Source organism: Malus sylvestris, chromosome 7 (assembly GCF_916048215.2).
Source record: "Malus sylvestris chromosome 7, drMalSylv7.2, whole genome shotgun sequence".
Classification (NCBI taxonomy): domain Eukaryota; kingdom Viridiplantae; phylum Streptophyta; class Magnoliopsida; order Rosales; family Rosaceae; genus Malus; species Malus sylvestris.
In genome coordinates, this window is record NC_062266.1 from 22,112,030 (window position 1) to 22,128,635 (window position 16,606).

Genomic DNA, 16,606 nt, shown 5'->3' on the forward strand with positions numbered 1-16,606 from the left:
GACCCCCACTCTTGTTCTGCTCCTTTGAATTAACAGTAAGAGAAGAAAATGCTCTCTCAGTTGCATCGGTGGAATGCAAATCAAACCTCTGCTCTTGACTCTTCAATATAGCTAGTACCTCCTGCAGTTCAACAGATTCTAGACATTTGGTATTTTCTATCACTAAGCATATAGGATCATACATCTTAGTGAGACTGATTAACACCTTCTGAACTAATCTCTCATTTGACAGACTTTCACCAAACGTCTTCATTTGATTAATCAGATCATTTAAACGAGTAAGATATCCAGTCAAGGATTCATCATCACGCATTCTAGTGTATTCAAATTCTCTTCTAAGATTCTGAAGTTTTACAGATCTAACCTGATCACCACCATGGTATTCTCCATACAGTAGATCCCATGCCTTCTTAGCTGATTCAGCATTGGCAATCCGAGGAAATATTTGATCCGAGACCGCATTCTGGATAATACCCAGAGCTTTTGCATCTTGCATATATGCTACGATCATTTTCTCATCGTCTTCTTCTTCCTCTGAGCTTCCTTCAACTTTCTTCTTCTTTGATTCTGAGATCGTAACCCCTTTTTCAACTAATCTCCATAACCCATGAGATTTGAAGATCGTCACCATCTTGATTCTCCAGAACTCGTAGTTCTCACCGGAGAAGATCGGAGTTCTCACCTCAGAACTTCCAGATCCAGCCATCTCTTAGCTTAGACGAAATGAACACAAATCAAAATCGGATTCTATGGAATTTCGGCGACTTCGCCTAAACCGGAACGAGCTCGAGTGTAGCTCGATTGCTTCACAGTTTACTCCCAGATCTCAAATGATCGAACAAGACTCTGAGGCCATGTTAGTGTTTTAGAGAGAGCAAATTCGAAAGAGAAGAAGAAAACAGGGAGAGAAGGTGGAGGTTCTTTTCACTGCTCTCACTCAGCAGAATAATGTTTTCATTAAATGTCTCTCTTACTTGCACACAACGTGCAAGAAAGGATATATAGCTTTACAAAAACCTGTGCTGGATCAAGGACATTCAAAATAACAGATCTCAGCCACACATTTAGCTAATCTATAAGCTCATCACACATGGCACTTATGGCCTTTACATCTATATATCTTCTCACTTAGTATTTTAACATAAGTGCATACACATATTAACATCACAACTTATTTCTAATCAGCTAGAGACTTATAATTCAACATCCCGGTCTATTTGACGTGCATAATTAATAAGAGAAAGAAGCATATACCATTGTGCCATGGCGTGCAGTCCACGAAGGCTGTTTGGTATTGGCTCGTGGCTAGCTGAATATGCGAATATGCCCGCGTTGAGAACAGAAAATAACATTCTGCATTCAACATACCACAGACTCTTCTTTCGTTTTCTCCTCTTTTTAGATTTTGAATAGTAGTTTCATTTTTATGTGGGGATGCACATATTTATATTTGTGAATAATGATTTGACCGAATAAAATTAACGATCTGGATCATTCAATTTACTCATTTTTATTTGACTTACCTAAAAAAATTATTTGAAAAGAATATCGTTTAATCATTCAAACATATGAAATAAGTAATTAATATGCTACTTTGTACCTATTTCATAATTAATTCTATACATTTGAATGACTTAATAATCTCCGATTAAAATGATTTTTTGTAGGGGTAGTCTTCGAGTGAATATTAAGAAATTGAACAATTTTGATTATGAAATTTGTGCGGTCAATATACATTATTCGAAAGAGGGAATGAATTCATGTCTCATAGGGGGAATGCAAGTATTATCCTTAATTTTTCGTACTAGCATATACCCAATCATGTTCTCCTAGACATCAAAACCCAATAAAAATTGTGGTCACCTACAGTTTAATCTTAATTTAAAAGTAGAATTTTTGTTGTTATATTTTCTCTTTTATTATTAAATTAAGATTGAACGGTAAGTGATCACAATTTACTTGAACACTAAGGTTTAAGAGAACAGGACTCGTAGCATGCCAAACGCTTTGCTCTTAAGTCACCCTGCATGCTTGTTTAATTATTTGATATCAAGTCATCATGCATGCCTTGAAGTATATATGTTTGTTTTATTATTAGTGCAAAAATAGAATCTGTATTTGTTGTAACTAATAACTGGAAATTGATATACGAATCTCATCAGGAGTTATTCTTTTTTTTAATGTCAACTCATATCACAAGTTATTCCGGCACACCAAATTAGACGGAGTGCAGGTAGCTGTGCATTTTACATGCTGTTCCTTTTTTATCAGTTATTGATGAAGCATATAAGAGGGCACCGTACGTATCTCTATGAAGTTATCAAATCAGAAGGACCTTTTGACAAAATATTATTTCGAAAATATTATACTTGTGTGTAACAGTGTTTAAGTTTTTACGCATTCAAAATTTCAAAATACACATATATCCTATTTTTTCTTATTATGGAAACATGAAAATTTTTAAATTCAAAATAGTTTAATATAACAAAAGAACAATTGACCAAGTGACTATTTCCCACAGTGGTGGAAATTAGTTGAGTCTTTGCATGACTGTGTGGGTTCGAACTCAGTTGGTGGCTAGTCTAACATCTAATCTAAAAAAATCTATTTACCGGGTCTTGAATTAGATCTGATAAGGATTTGATTTGATCTGAATCCAATGCTTATCGGAAATGGATCTACAAGTCATATATGATGATCTAGTGCAAATACGAATATCAATAAAGGTTGGTCTAGTTCGAATTCAATCCGTTTACAGGTCTACATATGTATCATCATTGTGGATCAAACTTTGATTTATTGGTACTTTGACAAATCTAGTATGGTCGTATTCCTCTCTTATAAGTTATATGTGAGAGGTTTAAAATTAACTTATATGACATGTCCATTATATAGTTCAACCCAAATCCCTTGGACCTTGATGTATAATACGGTTGTATAAAATATATAAAAAGCACCCAGAGGTCACAGAAGTTTTTTTATTTTCCTTTGCAAATTTGTACGAACCAATGAGCTAGCAACAACCATTGGCCAGAGTCCATAGTCTTCAGCCCATTGCATTATAAAAAAACGGGTGGTTTCGTCTCTTATTACTATCGTAAACGGGTGGTTTCGTCTCTTATTACTATCGTATCTTTTTTCATTCCCCATATAAAGCACCTTGAAAAGTCGAAGCCCTTGCACCATTTATAGGTACCCAAAGGCAAAGGCCACCAAACCAATACCTTCATATAGCTTCTAATTTCTGCTTCCTGCATTTTCATGGCAGGCCTTCAATACAACTTCTTTCCCACTGACTTCTTCTACCCTCGTACTACTCCTCAGCCGATGATCTTAGAGCCAACTAACAAAGCTGCTACTCTTCCCCTCCAGACAACAAAAATAGAAGATGTCGCCGGCCACGTTGAACAGCTCAAGATTCAACACCGTGGAGTTAAAGTCGTCAAGATTGCAAAATCTCATCCTGCCATGCATAGTTGAATGTGCAAGGATTTGCCCGGTTCGGTCATCACTTTGTTCGATAAGGGCGGTCATCGTGAATGATGGTAGATGGAGTGCTGTGTTTTTACACATGCATCTCAAGTTCGAAACTATTTTCCTCTTGAATTATTGTAATAGCTTGGAACCTTCTCTCATTCCTTTAATAATAATAATAAATTTTAAAAAGTGAATGCTGACACTCTTAGGGCTTGTGAAGCTTGTGAATATCGAATCTCATTTTATTCTTTTTTGTATGTGTAGACATCGAAATTTCGGTAAAATAAATGTTGATCAATAATTAAAATTTCAATGTTTATGTGTCACATAAATTTTACACATAGCATGTGACTAAACGAAAAATCAAAATAAATCGGAAAAGTCATCAAACAGGACACGTGTCAACACCTGGCAGAAATGATTTATTTCATCTAATTATTTAAATCCAAAAAATCAAGTTTTGGAATTCTATAAATAGGAGGCCAAGGCATTCATTTTAAAAACACCAATTGATAACCAATTCACCTCACACCAAAACCTTGAAGCTTTGAAACTCCAAAGCTCCCAAGCAAATCCCGAATGATCAAGAGAGCTCTCTTCGTTCTTCGTCAAATCCTCATTCAAGATCAAGCCCCAACGGCCCTTGAAGAACTTCCACTGATTCAAGATCAAGCCCCGACGGCCCTTGAAGAAAGTGTTCATCGTTCATCATTCGTTCATCCTTAGATCAAGCCCCGACGGCCCTTTGGATCCACGACGTCAACAAATCTGCACAACTGTTTATCCCAAGATCAAGCCCCGACGGCCCTTTGGACCAACAACACCAAATCCACCCATTGCAAAGATAGAATCAGAGGCTAAATTTGTAGAAGAGATTGTAACCCCTAAATCATCGATACAAATATTATTTTGTACACGTGTTCTTGTCTCGTTCATCGCAGGAAATTCCGTGTTCACAAATTTGGCACGCCCAGTGGGACATCTCTACCTCTCATCTCTATCTTTGAATCCGCAAAAAGCACAAATGGCATCAAAGAAGGCTCAAGTTGTTCTCGCGGCCAATGCAAGGAACAAGAACGTTATCACCGTAGGCGGTGTTACTTCGGGCGTCATAACTCGAAGCAAGGCAAGAGCTCTTTCTGCCGCCTCTTCCACCCTTGCATCAACTCCACCGAATGAACAAGAGCACCTGAGGCACGAACCTGTGATCACCCTGACTTCGCTAAAGGCGCCAAGGAAGGAAAGCCCAATGAAGTACTTTGGTTTCATGCTTTCCGATGCCGACTCAAGCGGCAACTCAGCCATGCAAGTCATGACTGCTGGAGCGACATCAATCGATGAGCAGCTGGCTCATATGAATGAAACAATCGCAAGGCTAACACGGATTGTGGAAGAAAAGGACCAGCAAATCGCAGCACTAGTCAATCAACCAGATGTAAAGCCCGACGTGAAAATCAAGTAAGGGGATGGTTCAGTAAAGAAGGAAAACAACGAGTATGAAGAGCCTCCGGTGGAGAAAATCGATGTGAAGCCGGAGCCAGGACAAGCAGAGGCACTCATGGGATCTCTTTCTATCCAACAACTGCAAGAGATGATCACCAGCACTATTAAGGCGCAGTACGAAGGGAGCTCACATAACTCATCATTCTACTCAAAGCCCTACTCCAAGAAGATTGATGCCCTAAAGATGCCAAGGGGTTATCAACCACCAAAGTTCATGCAGTTTGATGGAAAAGGAAACCCGAAGCAACATGTCGCACATTTCGTCGAAACCTGCAACAATGCAGGGACGGAAGGAGATTACCTCGCCAAGCAGTTTGTGCGCTCGTTAAAAGGAAACGCCTTTGAGTGGTACACAAACCTGGAGCCCGAATCCATCAACAGCTGGGAACAGTTGGAAAGGGAATTCCTCAACCGCTTCTACAGCACCCGTCGCACCGTGAGCATGCTAGAGCTGACAAGCACGAAGCAATGGAGGGATGAGCCAGTTGTGGACTACATCAACCGATGGCACAATTTGAGCCTCGATTGCAAGGACAGGCTCTCGGAGATCTCTTCGATTGAGATGTGCGTCCAAGGCATGCAATGGGGGTTACACTATATCCTTCAAGGCATCAAACCACGGACATTTGAAGAGCTAGCCACCCGTGCCCATGACATGGAGCTAAGTATTGCCCATCACGGGAAGAAAGAGTCGATCACCGACTTCAAGAAGGATAAGGTGTTCTCCCCAAATGTAGACAAGACTGGGAAGAAACCCCCCAAGGAAGCGTTCACCATCAGCACTGCGCCCGTCAAGACCGCCTCCGCGCCTCTCAAGATCTCCTCCAAAACCAAAGCAAATGAGATAAAGAAAAGTGAGCCTCCTCGCACCCAAGAAAGGTACAAAAGCACCTTGAGGGAATTGGAGCAGAAGGTATACCCTTTTCCTGACTCAGACATGGATGCAATGTTAGACGACTTGCTAGAAAAGAAGGTAATTGAGCTACCCGAATGCAAGCGGCCTGAAGAAATGAATCGCATAAACGATCCTAAATATTGCAAGTATCATCGAATCGTGAGCCATCCTGTGGGTAAATGCTTCGTCCTCAAAGAGCTCATCATGAAGCTAGCACAACAAGGGCGAATCGAGCTCGACCTCGAAGATACGGTCACGACACATACTACTACAATTGCATTTGGATCTTTCGATCCCGTGCCTCTCCAAGTAGCACTTGACCATTCCTATCAATGTTCAAGTTACACGATACCTTCTACGCAACCATCACCGGGGGCAAACGAACAAGATGCACATGCCGATGATGAAGAAGGATGGACATTGGTAACCTACAAAAAAACAAGGAAACCAAAACCACAAGCCATAAGACAAAATGTGGAACAAGTGAGAAAGCACTGTCGCCGCAACAGTAGGAAGCCCAAAAGAAACGTAAAAGTTGATAAGCCAATGTATGCTGGGGAACCTATGGAGCAAGAGCCACGCATTCCTATCTCATTGCACGAGTACTTCCCGAATGACTTCTTCCAACGGTGCACTATCGCTGCATGCCACATGGTCGAAGTAGAAATAGAAGAACCTTCAAAAGGCAAAGATATCACCACTGAGGGAGAAAAAACTCTCACTCTCGAAGAAAGTCTGCCAACACACTTTAACATTGAGGAAGCGCTACGGTTACCAAAGAAAATGCGAATAGCATTAGCAGCGGTCTTGGAAAGTCCCAATGACCACGAAGTGCAAGAAAGCAAGAACGATGGCTTCAAGCTTTGGCCACATGAATATGCCACATGCTGTACCATCGATGACACAATCCATTTCACCGACGAAGACTTGCTGCTAGGATCCAAGCCTCACAACCGTCCTCTCTTCGTCTCTGGGTACGTAAGGGAGCACAAAGTCAACCGCATGCTTGTGGATGGTGGATCAGCCATAAACATCATGCCAAAGTCAACAATGATTACAATCGGCATCAAGGCAGATGAACTGTCCTTAAGTCGTCTACTAATCCAAGGTTTTAATCAAGGAGGACAAAAAGCGATGGGCATGATCCGAGTGGAGATTACTATTGGTGAACTCAAGTCAAGCACGATATTCCACGTGATTGATGCAAGAACTTCCTACGGCTTGCTTTTAGGAAGGCCTTGGATCCATGCAAATGGAGTAGTACCGTCTACCCTTCACCAATGCTTGAAATTCTACCGAGAAGGAGTGAAGGTGATCTATGGCGACACCAAACCATTCACCGAAGCCGAATCACATTTTACAGACGCCAAGTTCTACATGGATGAAGACATGGTGCTCGAAGCTCTTCCAAAAGAGATCAAATCCACGGGCAAAGCAACACCTAAAAAGTAGGAGTGGCAAGCCATGCCCAAGAAGCAAGAAGAAGAAGCCATGTCGTCTTTAAGCAAGAACGATGATGAGCTTGCTAAACCTGCAACAACCAAAGGGAGTAAGACGCCCTCAAATGTACTAAACACACCCGTTTTCCGATACATCCCAATGTCAAGAAGAAAGAATGGTCAATCCCCATTCGAAACTGAAGCAAGCAAAGCTGATGCACAACGGTACGTGGATAATGTAAAGTTGCTCAAGACGAATGCAGTTCTACCTCTGACACAGCTAAGCAACGCTAAGGTTGCAAGATTACCACAAGGCTTCGTAAAAGCTCTACCAAAGAGAGCAGAACCAAGTTTTCTCCCAACCAAGAGGACTGAAGAAGGTTTTGATCCGAACGCCTATAAACTCATGTCAAAAGCTGGGTACGACTTCGCTTCTTCTTTGAATCCTGGAAAAAAGGTTTCAAACACCGTCAACAATAAAGAACGTGACCTCACCGAGACTCAAAAGAAGTTGAAGAAACATGGTTACGGAGTTAACAACAACAAAGCTGGACTTGGCTTCACACCAAATGCACCCGTGAAGATTTCAAGCCAAGCGAAAAATGCTAGCACTCAACATATCAGTGTGAGCATTGAACAAGATCAAGAGGAGCCTAAATCCACCCCTCGAACGCCAGTCTTCGATAGGATGAATCGTTCAAGACCCGTAACGTCAGCCCTTGATCACATTGGTGGTCAAAACCGAACCTCCGTCTTCAAGAGGCTTAACAAGCCAACCTCCCGAAGCTCTATTTTTGAAAGGTTGTCAAAACCTAATAAGCAAAGCAACACGGCTAGCTCTCCTCCTCGTCAGTCAGCTTTGGAAAGACTTGAATACAACATGAAGTTTTCTGGAAATAGGGAAACAACGTCAAAGGAAGAAAAGCTCGACAGGCTGGTAGAAAAAGGCGATATTCGAAGCTCGATTCCTTCAAGGATGAAGCGCCAAGCAACTTTGGAAGTTGACACAAAAGGACCACTGAAGGTAAGGAGGCACACCATCATCTACACCGGCCAATCTTCACGGCAACAAACCCAAGAGGACTGCACTGAAGAGAAGGCCCAAGAAGACAAAGAAGACGAAATCCTGGAAGAAGACGTCACTTCCGGCTCTGTCAACCCAAAATCTTCACCTCAATCGCTGGGGGCATGTTCCAAAAACATGTCAGTCAAGCCGAGTGAAGTTGAAGGATGGACTTATGTCACTCCAAAGAAACTGCACAAGAAGCATATGTCTTCTCCACAAGTTCACCAATGGGAAAGGGGGCAAAGTAGCTCTTGTGCACCTCCAGAACAATGTGAAAGTGTTGGAGATAATGAAACTTTGACACGAAGATCATCCGTCCCCATCACGATGCGTGATTTCTTTCCTGAAGACTTCTTCAACTACTCAGTCAAGGCTCCTTGCTATGAAGATTGCGAGGAACGACTCTCTCAGATCGCTTGACGAACAAATGCTCCTTGTTCGCACGAGCCTAAACTGCACGAACCAAAGCTCCTTGTCCGCAAGAGCCTAAACTGCAAGACACAAAGCTCATTGTCTGCACAAGCCTAAACTGCAAGACACAAGGCTCATCGCCTGCACGAGCCTAAACTGCATAGCACAACGCTCCTGATCCGCACGAGCCTAAAAGGCGACATCAACGCTCCTGATCCGCACGAGCATAAAAGGCGACATCAATGCTCCTGGCCCGCAAGAGCATAAACTGTGTACGGCAAAATCATCATCAAAATCATCACAAAAAAAGAAAATGCATTTGAACTACGTTTTGACTTGATCTCTTTCTTTGGAAGGGTACGTAGGCAGCTTGAATATTCAATTTCAAGTTCAGTCACATCAAAATATAAATAAATGTTTTATTAAAGAAAGTCAATTTTATTAAAAAAAACGATGAATACATATGTTTATGTATTTAAAAAATAAAATAAATAAAATAAATTCCTTATACATATATATATATATATGTCTTCTATCTAGCAGCAATAAGCCCATCAAAAGGAGGTTGACCAAGCCCAAAGCCTATTGTCCAAATCCAGCTCCAAGAAGAAGAAACCCAAATCAAACCAGGCCCATCTCCTTCCTTGTCCACCAATTACAAAACCGGGCCCAGCTCTCAAAGCCCATCTTCACAAGTCTCACTCTCTCTGCTAAAATGGCTGCGGGGAATGTGAAACCGAGCGAATCGATGGTCTCGACGATCGTCCTTCCTTCTCCACCGTTCCGCCGCCTACTCTCGTCTTCTCTCGGTCGGAGCTCCACAAAGCCTTCAGATGCAATGGTTCAGGATTAGGGTTCAAAGGTGCTGGGATCAAATAGAGTTGCAAAGCTTCAGAGAAAATGGTAGATCTGCTCTCGTCTTCTCTCGTCAGCCCTCATTTTCCCCCCCGACGCAATTGCAGCTCAACAGCAACCTCTGCCATACGCTCCACAGACCTGTCGCTGCAACGACCGCGGCCTCACCCAAATCAAATCCTTCCCTTCCTTCCAAGGCTTATCATTCGCTACTTTCTCCGATGGGTTCGATAACGGCGTCGAACCGACCCACGACCCGGACCTCATCAATTGGAATGCTCAAAAGACTCCAAATCGTAGCCTTGTACACATCTCTGCCCTCCGGTCCTGAAAGCAAACCCTCTCTCTCTTCTAGAACTCGCGTTCTTGCTGTGATTCGAATCCATGGAAGATCAAACGGTGGAAATGTTCCCCCAAATCTGCAAAGACGTCGTTCCAGATCACGACTCCAAGTCCTCTTCGACCTCTGGCGCAGTTAAAACCCTAGAGACAATTACAACCCAGTTGGACAGTGACGTGAGCAACAGAGAATGTACTCCAGATATTGCTACCAAACCCGCCGATGGTGATTCTGATTTGATTGGTGAGAGTAGCACGTCGAAGGGAACTGAAAAAGGTTCTCCAGGTCAGATGGTTCTTCCAGTTTTGCAGAAGATCACTGATTTGACTACCGAAATTCAGGATTTGAAGAGAGAGCACACTGCCTTGTCTGTTGAAGTCAAGCTCACAACAAGTTCCTTTCCAGACCCTGCAGTTCTAAACACCATTCAGCTTCTAAGTATTGAACATGAACTTTTAAAGAAGAAGTACCTAGATGAGTCGTCTGAGCGAAAGAGACTATACAATGAAATGATTGAGCTTAAAGGCAACATCCGAGTTTTCTGCAGATGTAGACCCTTGAATCAAACTGAAATTTCAAGCGGATCAGGTTCCGTTGTTGAATTTGAATCCTCCCTAGACAATGAGTTACAGGTCATTTGTTCTGATTCCCCCAATTCCAGCAACCGCTAGACCCCCGAGTCCATTCCGAGTCCTCCGTCGCCGAGTTTGTCGTCAAAAAACACTACCGCCGTCGGCCGAGACTTCAAGTTCTGGAACGCCTCATCTGCAATCCCTTAACCCTACACATGCTAGAGATAAGTTCGTTTACTTCTCCGGACGAATCCAAAACTCGAATACTCGCCAACAGCTGATCGATTTATGGGGCAACGACCTCCACCCCTACAACTCCGGTGATCGAGTTTGGACCAGATCCATCAAGCTCCTTCTTTTGTCCTCACATCACCGCCAACAATCTCGCCCGCGACGAGCTGGCTACTTCGACCGTCAACACGCCCGCTCTGCCACCGACCGCGCCAGAAAAAAAAAATCGACAGAGAACTCGAGATTGGGACGCGCCGGCACGCCTTCAGCGTGGGCTTCAACAGAAATTGGCCTTGGTACATGAAGCAGCTTTCTGAATTCATGGAGACCCATAACGTGAGGACATCGATAAAGTTCGACCCTCTGCAATTCTCTGTAATCCTTTCTGGAATTTCTTCTTCCATGGCGTTCTTTTCAAATGTCAGCAAGCGGAGTGCTCGCATCCTTCTACCCCGCCGGCAAAATCGACCTCAATCTGTGGAATTTTAGATCTTAGATGAACTGTAGGGGTGATGCTGATCTAAATGGAACTCAGGATGTGTCTTTGGCTCCCATAAAAACTTGCATAAGGCCCGAGTCGTTGGATTTGGATGAGAATAGATTGGTGATGATGATTTTGGTTTTTGTAAGTGAGAACCAGATCTGTGTGATGGCGGAAACTATAGTCCGAGCCAACGAGTTCGACGAAAGGCTGAAGTTGTCTGAGCTTATGCGATTCGGCCGAGTTGCTGAATGTGTTGAAAACGGTCGGAGGAACAGCGTGCATGATATGGGCATGTTTCTTCTTTCTGAGGGCTGCAAAGGTCTACAGTCAATAAGACTCTGGGTTCTCCAAAGTCAGTGACCGCCGTCAAACGACTAGCTGGTCATGAGCTAGACGACTTACACTCTGCCTCAAGCTCCAACTGCTTCTGCACCTCCGCCATGGTTGCTGCCTTTGAATGAGATTGACAAAACCAAAGTTTGTCAACTCACACCCAAAGGCTTTCTCTCCTTCCGTGACAAACAACAACGAAGAACTTCAATAAACCGCCGTCAAACGACTAGCCGGTCATGAAGCCTCGACTGCAGCTCACCGTCCGTCGAGTTCCATCCTTACAAAGCACCATATATAAAGAAAAAAAAAAAAAAAAATAGGTTTTCAAATGGTGACCAGCCACCAAAAGCAAAGAAAAGAAGTGATTGACAGGCACCATCCAAAAGGAAATGATAAAAAAAAAAGGAAAAAAACAAGAAAGGCAGGTCATGGTGTATGCAACTATTAGCAATTATGAAAAAGGAAATAGGTGATGGAGGCAAAATAATTGAAAGGAAGAAAGCAGGGGGAAGACGACGAATTTCCGTCTAAAAAATAGGGAGTAAAAGAATAGTGCACATCAGGTACCATCTAAATAAAAAACAAAATTAAACAAAATTAAAATTAAATAAAATTAAAAAACAAAAAAAAAAAAAAAGAGGAGTAACACATCTTAGTCAAATATATGTTTTAGCACAACGTACTGAATAAAATAAAGCATGTCCATTGATATCTCCAAAAAAAAAAAAAAAATATTACAAGTGCGTAAAAAAAAATAAAAAAAAATAAAAAGTCAAATCAAATTTACAGGAAGGGATCTTCAAGGATGATCAGGTGGCGCTTCATCACTCGGCGGAGCTCTAGAAAGACGAAGCACCAGAGATTGATTATCCGGAGCTTCAACACTTGGTGAAGCGCCAGGGGACGAAAGCAGAAGTTGTCGCTGGAGTAACGTCACAAACCTCTGATGATCACTCTGAATCCGAACTTCGGACTCCTGCAATTGGTCAAGCTTCCTCTTCATGCTTGTTGAGTAATTAGTTGCGAGCATGTGCAACTCTTTATTCTCGTGCCTAAGCACCCTGACCTCTTGCCGAAGACTGGCCACCTCAGCCATCAACGACTCAACCTGACGAGATCGAGCAAGAAGGCGTTGGCCCATGTTTGAAACTGAACCTGCACATCGGATGCTGTAGGCCAGAGAGTCCTGCACAGCCAGCTCGTCGGACCGCCTGGAAAGTATCCTAGTGTCTCTAGGAGTGAGAAGATTTCTGGCCACCACCGAAGCGGTTGTATTGTTCATCATCATAGAATCCCCAACTGTAAGAGGACCATTGGGAGATACGAAGGACGGCTGCCAAATGTTGTTTAAAGAAGATATGTCACTATCTTCCCCGACATTCAAGTTAAGACGACGGTCAGAAGGGCAAGACATTTTCGAAGGTGTGAAAGGAAAAGAAGAAGTCGGACAAATCGAGTTCTTAGAAGTGCAAGTAGGGAGCTTCTACAGGCGAAAAATTCAAGTGTGCTTTGGAATGTGATGCGTGCATCACTTTTAAAATCAGCACTTTCAGAAATCGAAGAGGTAAGCTCAGAGATCGAAGAGACGTCTGCTTTCTCAAAAGCTGGGCTGCTCATAAACCACGGGCCGATCCCAGATATCGAAGAGGCGCCAATCTTTTTCAGCCTCGTCAGCACCTATCACATGCACACTCAGCTTTGCGAAAATCACGGATAATTTGTCGAAGCGCCGATCTCAGATATCGAAGAGGCGCCAGTCTTTTTCATCCTCGTCAGCACCTGTCACATGCACACTTAGCTTTGCGGAAATTACGGGCAATTTGTCGAAGATTTCTGATGAAGAAGAAAGCGCGTAGAGCCATACTAATCAATCACTCAATGGTTGCCAACACGAGTGAAAGAATAGTACCTCTACAGGTATTAAAGAACTTCCTATAACTGTCCACCTTCACCGTCCATAGCAAGGCAGACCTACAAAAAATGCCTAACACTTCCTTATTTCCGAGAGTACACTCTCAGCAGAGCCTCTCAAAATACCCAGTTTTCTTCCTCTCCTGGAGTACCTCTGCAAACAAATGACACCCAAAGCAAAAGTATCTCATATCACCAGGGTAGAAAGCAAGAGTATCTCATATCATGCTTTCTCCCTGTCTTCTCCTTTGTCCTTGTTCTTACCTGCAAAGACAAGGATAAATAAAACAATATGTCGGAACCTCCACTCAAACTCCGGGCAAGGAACCGACTACCGGGAACCTTTGCCCGGTTGCTTACCTGGCTTTGCTCTTGAGTACTCATCTTCAGTTGCTGATGTACTTCCGAAGAATATGCCATATTTTCCCGGAGAACAGATAAGGCAAGTGAAAATGATACCTTGAAGCATGTGGAGACAACGTGCTGATTTCCTTCAAGATCAAGTCTCCCCTTCCTTGCACAATCAACCAACCCAGCAGAAGGAGTCTGAGTTGAATCCAAGAGCTCAAGAAGTTTCAACAAACATATTGGCGGCACCATCGTCAAAGAACAAAGCCTCGCTGTGCAACGCTGTCAAATCGCCACCACTTCTTCGAAAGCAAGAGTATTTCATATCATGCTTTCTCCCTATCCTTTTCTTTGTCCTTGTTTTTTTTATTTTTTACCTGCGAGACAAGGAGAAAGAAAGCAATCAGACAGCACTTGGTATCAAACTTCCGATCTGGAACCAACTGCTTGGAACCCTTCCCTGATTGCTTACCTAGCACTATCCATTGTTTCAACATCTTATGCTTCTAGAGAAAATACCACATCTGCCTGAAGAACAGATAAGGCAAGGGAAAATGATACATTGAAGCATGTAGAGACAAGCACAACAAAACACGAGTCGATTCATCCGTTACTTCTTCAAAATCAAAAGTATCTCATATCATTAGGGTTGCAATCACTCTGGGTTTGGTGGACCCGTTTTGACCCTCAAATTCTTGGGTCGACCTGCTAGATGTTGTGAGCTACACGTGCTGATTTACCACCCTTGAATCAAATCCTTAAAGATTAAGTCACCAACTGGAAGAAGCGCCCATCAATCTTGAAGATCATACCGTTGACCAAACTGCTCAGGTGTGAATTAGAAAGATTGAACAAAGCAACAAGTCGTCACTTTCACCTCGTGCCTGCTTGCAATATGTTCGGGTCAACCTTCAAGAATCAAGCCTCAACGGCCCTTGAAGAAGTTTCCAACCAAATTCAAGATCAAGCCTCGACGGCCCTTGAGGAAATCACAAGTCCGATTCAAGATTAAGTGTCTACCACCCTTAAATCAAAACCTAGTTCAAAAATAACCTGTGGAAAGTCAACAATTGGAGGAAACCAAAAAAAAGTCCTCCGAACCAGTTCAAGATCGAAGCTGTGGAAAGTCAACAATTGGAGGAAACCAGAAAATCCTCCGAACCAGTTCAAGATCAAAGCTGTGGACAGTCAATAAGCGCAACAAAATACGTGCCGATTCACCCACTACCAAAGCAAAATATCATCTACCACATGAAGCTCCTTGTGGTCCAATTTCAACCTTCAAGATCAAGCCTCAACGGCCTTTGAAAAGAAATTTCAAACAAAGTTCAAGATCAAGCCCCAACGGCCCTTGAAGAAATCACCAACCCAGTTCAAGATCAAGCCTCAACGGCCCTTGGATCAACATCTGCAGTAAGGGACTTCAAAACGCGTCTTCTACACGTGACAAGCACATGTATACGACGCGCGTTGAAGTGGGGGCATTTGTAGACATCGAAATTTCGTTAAAATAAATGTTGATCAATAATTAAAATTTCAATTTTTATGTGTCACATAAATTTTACACATAGCATGTGACTAAACGAAAAATCAAAATAAATCGGAAAAGTCATCAAACAGGACACGTGTCAACACCTGGCAGAAATGATTTATTTCATCTAATTATTTAAATCCAAAAAATCAAGTTTTGGAATTCTATAAATAGGAGGCCAAGGCATTCATTTTAAAAACACCAATTGATAACCAATTCACCTCACACCAAAACCTTGAAGCTTTGAAACTCCAAAGCTCCCAAGCAAATCCCGAAGGATCAAGAGAGCTCTCTTCGTTCTTCGTCAAATCCTCATTCAAGATCAAGCCCCAACGGCCCTTGAAGAACTTCCACTGATTCAAGATCAAGCCCCGACGGCCCTTGAAGAAAGTGTTCATCGTTCATCATTCGTTCATCCTTAGATCAAGCCCCGACGGCCCTTTGGATCCACGACGTCAACAAATCTGCACAACTGTTTATCCCAAGATCAAGCCCCGACGGCCCTTTGGACCAACAACATCAAATCCACCCATTGCAAAGATAGAATCAGAGGCTAAATTTGTAGAAGAGATTGTAACCCCTAAATCATCAATACAAATATTATTTTGTACACGTGTTCTTGTCTCGTTCATCGCAGGAAATTCCGTGTTCACAGTATGAAACTATGAAAGGAGAGAATGAACGTATCTCAATTAAGTTAATATCAAATAAAAGGACCTTTTTTTACCAAAATAAAAAAATAAAAAGAACTTTTTTTTATGAAAAGTTTTTTTTTTATATGCAGATTTACTGTATCTTTGTGAAAACCATATACGTGGTTGGGTGAACAATTGTGGTAAAATTTTGGCCTCCCACCATACCAATTTTATTATCCATAATCCAAGTAAAACAAAAATTACAATTATTCTGATAGGATCCTGGATATCATGAATTGGTATATGTTTGTACCATACTTAACCAATCCCGAAACTACTGAGCACCAGTCAACCTTATATCGTCAAAGACCCAGAAGAGTTTCCTTTTAACCAGGAGGCCAATCACAGCGCAACACATGTCGACATCAGAAGCCAATCATAGTGCGGCACGTGTCAACATCAGAAGCCAATCACAACACGACACATGTCAATGTCAGAATGAAACTAGAAACTCTCTTCTATAAATAGAGATCATTCTCTCACAATATTTCCTAATGTCATTTGTACTAAATCAT